We start from the raw sequence: 8,015 nt of genomic DNA on the forward strand, positions 1-8,015 counted from the left end.
CACGCGCCACCCCCTCCCAGCCCCCCAAGGGTGTAAACCCAGGGGTGCCCCCTTCGTACCTCTCGGAAGCCACGACTTGGTGAGATGAGGTTGATAATGGGATGTGTGCGGTGGGAGGGAGAGAGGGAGAGACCCCCAGAGGCACCCAGGGAGGAAGACAGGCAAGAGCCGGCCAAGGGGGACAAGAGGGGAGAGAGGCGGCCTGTGGGGTGGTTGAAAGGCACGTGGCTGGAGGCTGCAGAGACGCCTCTGCATTTGAGACCCCGGTCTTCGTTTCTCTGCTTTCCTGTCCTTCCTGCTCACAGCAGCTCAGGGCTCCGCCCCCCACTTGCAGCTTCTGCTTCTTCATTTCCAGCTTCTGCTGCTTCTTCTCCTTCTTCTTTTTTTTTTTTTTTTGTGGCAGGGTCTCCCTCTGTCACCCAGGCTGGAGTGCAGTGGCACTATCACAGCTCTCTGCAGCCTCAACCTCCTGGGCTCAAGAGATCTTCCCGCCTCAGCCTCCTGAGTAGCTGGAACTACAGGTGAACCATCAGGCCTGGCGAATTTTTAAATTTTTTGTAGAAACAGGGTCTTGCTATGTTGCCCAGGCTGATCTCAAACTCCTGGGCTCAAGCAGCCTTCCCACGTTGAAGTCCCAAAGTCCTGGGATTACACATTTCCAGCTTTTTATGTATTTATTTATTTATTTATTTATTTATTTGAGACAGGGTCTTGCTCTGTCACCCTGGCTGGAGTGCAGTGGTGCGATCATGGTTCACTGCAGCCTCGACTTCCCAGGCTCACGCGATTCTCCCACCTCAGCCTCCTGAGTAGCTGGGACTACAGGCACACACCACCATGCCCGACTAAGTTTTGTATTTTTTGTAGAGATGGGGGTCTCACTGTGTTACCCATGCTGGTCTCGAACTCCTGAGCTCAAGCAATCCTCCTGCCTCGGCCTCCTAAAGTGCTGAGATCACAGGCGTGAGCCGCGGCACCCAGCCCACGTTTCCAGCTTCTAATTGTTGGAGCGTGAATCGCCACCAAACTCCTGCCAAGCCAATCCCAAGCTGAGTGTGGGCCTGGGACCCCAGGACAGCGGGGCCCAGGGGCTCACCTCCCGGATGAGGGGCAGGTGTAATTGGGGTGGGAGAGACCCCAAGGCTGCTCCAACTCCCACCACCCCAGTGACCAGCAGGGATCCATCCCATGGATTCAGTAGGGGCCATGGGGACTGGGAAGCACTCTGTGTGTTCCACGAGATGCAGAAACACAGAAAGGCCGAGACGCTCCCAGAGGCTGTGTCCCTCCCAAGAGGAAGCCTCTTTTCTCCTTCCTTCCTCCTGTGCACCCCCAGGCCCTGCAGCTGCTATAAAAACATTTTTTTCCGACTACAAACGATTTTTTTAAAGTTAAGGGTAAGAAAGCAGAGAAGGGGAAGATGCTTGGGGTAAAATGCCTGCAACTGAGAGTGCTGCAGTGTTCACCCCAGAGCAGGAAGCTTCCGGCTGCAGGACGAGGGCTGGGCACAGACCGTGGGGAGGGTCCACTGGTTTGAATGTGGCACCACCCAGCTGTGAAACATCCGGCCACAGGGACACCAACGACCCCGCCCTCGGCCCCCACCACCGGAGGAGGCGGAACGCAGCTCTCACTCCAGGCAAGATCACGTGTCATGGTGCCACGCGTGTTCTCCATATGTGTGCAACAAAGACGGCCGCCCAGAGCGGCCAGAAAGTGGAACCGACCCAAACGCCCGCCCACAGGAGAGTGGACGAGCCACCACGTGGTGGAGTGCTACGCAGCCATGAAAAAGCACAGCCCTCAAGGACGAACCCTACAAACCCAACACTGAGCCAAGGGGCTGGCCCCGTCAGGGGACCCCATGCACGGCGCTCTGGGACCGGCCAGTTTGCAGATGGTGGTGAGAGCCGGTCATCTTCCAGCCTTTTCCGACGTGTGACAAGGGCTCGGCCCAAAGCCTCCCTTCTGAGAGGTGTCTTTGAGGTAGCCCTGCCCCTACCCCCAGTTGCGCCAGACACAACTGCCTCCCTGTGGGCATCACCCTGGAGGGCAGGGGTCCCTACCTCGGGGAGCCCCGCAGAGAAGGATCCTTAGCCCCACTCCATCCTTCCCTGCCGCTGTTCCGCCCCCTGCCCCAGCAGGAACAGTCTCTACCCCTCGTCTGCCTCAGCATGGACAGCCCCAAAAGGCCCCCACTCCATCCCTTTCTCAGCAGGGTTGGCCTGCAACAGACCAGACATCCAGCCTGCCGAGGAGGGGCAGGGGGTCTTGCTGCCTTCCCCCCGCCCAGTCCCTGCTGCCTCCACGGCCGGACCCCCAGATTCCGTGGGTGGGAGGCCGCACTGGACTGCGTTGGAGCCCGAGGCCAAGAGGATCATCAGCGACACGGGTTCCATCTTCATGGAGCATTTGGATGTTCTGCTCATCGTGGACTTTTACAATTAATTTTGAAAACTTTAAAGATTGGACCCAAGCCCAGCCAAGTCCGTGGCCACGTCGGGCACAGGGAGCCAGGGGTCAGGGCTGCGGCTTCCCCAGAGGCCGAGGAGCCCGGGCGGGTCCGGCTGGGGCAGGGGCGCAGGGAGCCAGGGGTCAGGGCTGCGGCTTCCCCAGAGGCCGAGGAGCCTGGGCGGGTCTGGCTGGGGCAGGGGTGCAGATTCTGAGGACGTCTGAGCCCACACAGCAGCACCGCTCAGCAGGACACGGGCCGCGGCGCCTGCTCCAGCCTTGTGTTCTCCTTTCCCTCTCAGTCTCTCCTCTCTCTCCTTGTCTCTGTCTCTCTCTCTCTGTATCTCTGTTTCTCTCTGTCTCTCCCTGTCTCTCTGTCTGTCTCTCATCTCTGTCTCTGTGTTTCTGTCTCTGTCTCTGTGTCTCTCTCCGTCTCTCCCTCTCTGTCTCTGTCTCTCTCCCTGTCTCTCTGTCTCTCATCTCTCTGTGTCTTCTCTGTCTCTGTCTCTCTCTCTCCCTCTGTGTGCGTGTCTGTTTCCCTGTCTCTGTCTCTATGTCTCCCTCTGTCTCTTCCTCTCCCTCTGTCTCTTCCTCTCTCTCTGTCTCTCTCCCTGTCTCTCTCTGTCTTTGTCTCTCTCCCTGTCTCTCTCTCCTCATCTCCTCTCTGATGTTTGTGACTGGACTCCTGCGAGCCCCAGCTCAGGGACGGGACCTGCTGACCTCACTGACCACCTTCTGCCCCTGCCTGACCCCGGGTGCCTCACGCGCCATCTCACCCCTTCTTACAGCAACTCTGCCACCTGGGAGCCATCACATCCCTTCTGCAGACAGGGAAATGGAGGCTGTAGTGGAGATGTGATATCCTGCCCCGGCAGGGTGGGTGGAAGGCGGGTGACTCCCCTAGACACATCTCTTGGCCACCAGCTCCCTGGGTCCCATCCCCTGACCCGTGAGCCCACTCCTGGACACGGGTGTGGCTGTAGCAGGTGGGGCAGGCCGGGGCAGGGCAGGCTGGAGAGGCGCAGGCCGGGGCGGGGCAGGCCGGAGGACGTGGTCACCTGGCTGTTAGCACCCCCTGGGAGGGTGCTTGCAGATGGGAGGTTGGGTGGGGTGAGGTCACAGCCCAACACTGAAGGAGGGAGGAGGGAGAGGGGTCCTGCCCCAGCTCAGACCCGGCCACTGCCTGTCACATACCCCACCTGTGAGAAACAAATCACACTCGGGCGACCCTTCTCTGACAGGGAGGAGGCCACGGGGTCCTCTCGGACAGAAGGGGAGCAAGCTCCGAGGCTGGAAGCCAGTGAAGGGGGGCCCCAGCCCCAGGTATCACCCGTGCCCATTCCGCCTGCCCGCTGTGAGCCCGCTCAGGCCCCCGGCCCCCTCCTGCCTCAGGCCTCAGTGGGGAGAACCTCCTGCCAGCCTCTCAGAACCCCCAACTCAGCAGCATGGCTGGGCCACTGTGTCCCGCTGCGTGATTGGGCCCTGAGGGTCCCCACCTTGCAGACCTCAACATTTTGTTGACGTTCAACTGTGTGGCTGGTTGTCGCTTTATGTGGCCGGGGTGGGCGACTCTTCCCTGCCTGACGCTGGAGGGGTCTATACACAGGGCCCCGCGTAGACCTCGCACGCCTGGGAGTGTGAAGCCAGGAAGGGACCCCTGCTACAGACCTTCCCACCCTGCCCTGCAGCCTCTGGGATTTAGCGGGTCACCCTCAGAGCCTCCTATGCCGCAGGGAGCCAGGAGAGGGAGCTGGGGGGACAGAGGGGACCCCCCTACACACCAGAAGGCCAAGTGGCTGCGGAGGCCCCACCTCCTCCACCCCTCAGGTGTGATGGAAAGGAAGCTTACAGCTGCCCTTGGCCGAGAAAGGATAAGAACCGCCTCCCTCACCAGTGCCTCCTTGACGGCCCCAGCTCGGGGAAGTCACGCATCGCTCCTGAGCCACGCACAGATCCCCTCGAAGGCTCCCGAGAGCAGGTGCGGCGGCCGGCAGGTGGACACACCGTCCACACGTGTGCATGGAACACCTGCTCTGTGCCTGCGGCCGAGGAAGTGGGACCCACTGTTTCTCCCTTGACTCACTCTGGGCCCGAAAACTCCAACATTGTGGCCCCACCCCCAGGGTCCTGCTCCAGGCCTGCACCCCGACCGTCTGCTCCCCACAGGAAGCCCCTGACCCCACCTCCCTGGGCACCGACGGGTCAGGGGACAGAGTGGCAGCCTCTCCTCCGGGGCCGACGTGTGTGGCTCTGACACGGGGACTTTGGGCTCCGGACAGGGGGCCGGGGACCTCGGGGGTCCTGCGGCCACCCCGGTCTCTACGACTCTACGGAAGCTGCTCTCCAGCCTTCAGTCACGCCTGACACCACTTCCTTCCCCCGTGCCCGGGGAGCCGGTCCCCAGAGCCACCCTCTGCTGGGGATGGTCCCTGAGCCCCGTTGCCAGGCAACCACCGGGTGCACCCAGGCAACCGCCATCCTGCGTCTGGCCTGGGCTTCGTGTTTCCACCGCGTCAGCCCCAGTGCCCGGAGCGGCACCCAGCTCAGGGCCCAGCCAGCCCTCCTGGCCACAGCACCCAGGCAGCGGGGCCCTCAGTCCTCCCTACCTCGTGTCAGCTGCCAGAGCTGGAGTCCAGGGAGACTGATGTGGGCTCCCCTCCCCAGGCTGCAGACGGGCCTGGGTCACCGGGGCAATGGTGGCCTGGTCAGGGAGCCAGGCACGGTGCTCAAGTCCGTCTCGGTTGGCCCTGTGGGCCTCCTCTTCCCACTCCCGAGGACAAGGCGGGTGTCGTGGTCCCCTCCAAGGGACAGGGGTGCTCAGCCTGCTCTGCCGTCCTTCAGCGTGGAGGCCTTGTAAACTGTGAAACTGCCCCCCGGCCCGTGCCCCAGGTCTCAGCAGCTGTGAAAGCCATGTCTGAGAAATTGTACAAACAGCCACAGCTGTATCCCCATCAAAATTGGTTTCAAAGAGCAATTAGCACTTCATTAATAATCAATGAGGTGCCAATTTACACATCGCCCAAGAACAAATTGTGGATTCAGTTTGGCCAGGACAGGGAGGGCGCTGGTGCCAGCCCGGGAGTGGCGAGGAGGGTCCCAGCATGGGGGAGGGGTGCTGGGCTCCCACAGTGGTGGTGGTAGGAGGGCAGGTGGGGATGCCACAACGCGCCTGTGAATGAACTGATGCCTCCCACCTGTGGGGGCCAGGTGTCTGCAGAGGCCCCATCTCGTGCGCCCCTCGCACAGGATGGAAAAGGAAGCTTGCGACTGCCCTTGGCCGAGGCAGAACCCAAAACCACCTCCCGGCCGGGCAGTGGCTCACGCCTGGAATCCCAGCACTTTTGGAGGCTGAGGTGGGCGGATCATGAGGTCAGGAGGTCGAGACCATCCTGGCTAACACGGTGAAACCCTGTCTCTACTAAAAATACAAAAAATTAGCCGGGCATGGTGGCGGGCACCTGTAGTCCCAGCTACTCGGGAGGCTGAGGCAGGAGAATGGTGTGAACCCGGGAGGCAGAGCTTGCAGTGAGCTGAGATTGTGCCACTGCACTCCAGCCTGGGTGACAGAGCAAGACTCTGTCTCCAAAATAAAATAAAATAAAAATAAAAATATAAAAATTAGCCGGGCGTGGTGGCGGGTGCCTGTAATCCCAGCTACTCGGGAGGCTGAGGCAGGAGAATCACTTGAACCTGGAGGAGCAGGTTGCAGTGAGCCGAGAGGACGCCACTGCACTCCAGCCTGGGCGACAAGAGCAAGACTCTGTCCAAAAAACAAAAAACAAGCAAACAAAAAAAAAACAAAAAAAACCCACCTCCGTCAGCAGTGTCCCTCCGAGGGGCCCCAGCTCGGGGTGGTCACACATTGAGTTACATACGGATCCCCTCAGAGGCTCCGGAGAGCAGGCGCGGCGGCGGGCAGGTAGACACACCATCCACGTGTGCGCATGGAACACCTGCTCTGTGTGCGTGGCTGAGGAAGTGGGGCCCACTGTTTCTCCTTTGATTCTCACGGGGTAGGTGAGGCCTTTACTGAGCACCTGCTGTATGCACACCACCCTTCACCCTTCACACAGGGGCTCCCCACTTCATAGCCAAGGATGCGGGGCCCAGTGAGGGGAGCTGGGCTTGACCTCAGACATCTGGGCCCACATGCCAGCATCCCACCATGCACCACAGCGCCCCTCACTGTGTCCCCATCCCATCTCTGTGTTTGACCCCTTTCCTAGCACCCCGCAGCTGCCGTCTGTCAGTCAAGGAAGGCTTCTCGGAGGAGGAGGTCAGGTCAGAGGACTACTTTTACCTCTGCTCCCCACAGACCAGGCCTTTGCCACTGCTGTCCCCCTACCTAGCATACCCTCCCCAGCTCAGCGCAGGTTTCCTGGATGTCTTCCCCACTCCATCCCCTGTCCCGCTGGCTGCTCACCATGTTGACACCCGTCTAGGAGGTGGTTCCTCTCACCTGCCCCAGTGTGCAGTAGGTGCTCAGTAAGTGCAGCGTGAGGCACTCCATACCAGAGGAAGTCCTGCTGCTGGCCAGGGCAGAGTCCAGCTGGAGACCCCGTGAGGCTGACTTAGGGAGGGGCAGCTGCTGTCACGGTGTACGGTTCCATGACGGGATGGGCACCTGGAGGGAGAGCGCTCCTGGCAGGGGAACAGTCTGTGCCAAGCCCCTGAGCAGAGGCACCGGGGCCTCAGGGCACGCAAGGGGGTGGATCCGGGTAGAGACAGAGGAGACGGGGCGGGAGAGAGTCAACCAAGAAGGGGTGTGGGTTTCTTCTGGGGTATTAGGCAAGGGATGCAGGATATACCCTGGGGTCCGCGGGCTGCCGTGTGAGGCTGGCTGGGAAGGGACACAGAGGGGCCATGGAGGGGTCTCAGCGTCACGGTGGGGAGCTGAGGGTCACGTGCACCCAGGCATGGCCGTGGGCGGACGGAGAGGGGCAGGGGCAGCGCCGGCGTTCTCAGCACCCCCGGATGTCGTTAGCGGGTAAGGAGACTCCCAGCTGCGGCCACACAGGACTTCTCCGGTTCCACCCTGGTCCTGGCCCCCGCACCGCCTCCCGTCTGCACCCACCACCCTCACCGAGAGATTGAATTTACAACGCACTCTAACACATTTAAATCCATTTATTGCAAAATTACTTTTCAATAATTACATCACCGTGCCGACTGCGTTGCACAATGAAATTAGCATGAGGGATATTAGAGAGAATATAAAATTATAAGAAATATTGAAATACCTCTTTCCCGTCTGTCTTCATGAGGCCCCGTAGCTTAACTGGGAAGTGGATGCATGTCATGGATGAGACTGGAATACACAGAGTGTAATTTTATAATGTCTTTCGTATAAATTAATTATAACAGTTATAGCAGCTTTGCATTATTGGGTTGAAATTTCCCTCCAGTTGAGCCTAGTAGAGGAGAATTAGTGGTCCCAAGCTCCCTGGGGCCACACCAAGGAGAGTGGGGGAGGGAAAGGAAGACAGACCTGGGTTTTGGGGTCAGGCCGATCAGAGTTCAAATCTTGGCCCTGCTGTGTGTCTTCAGAAAAGCCACTTAACTTT

This window comes from Pan paniscus, chromosome 6 (genome assembly GCF_029289425.2).
Source record: "Pan paniscus chromosome 6, NHGRI_mPanPan1-v2.0_pri, whole genome shotgun sequence".
NCBI classification, from domain to species: Eukaryota; Metazoa; Chordata; class Mammalia; order Primates; family Hominidae; genus Pan; species Pan paniscus.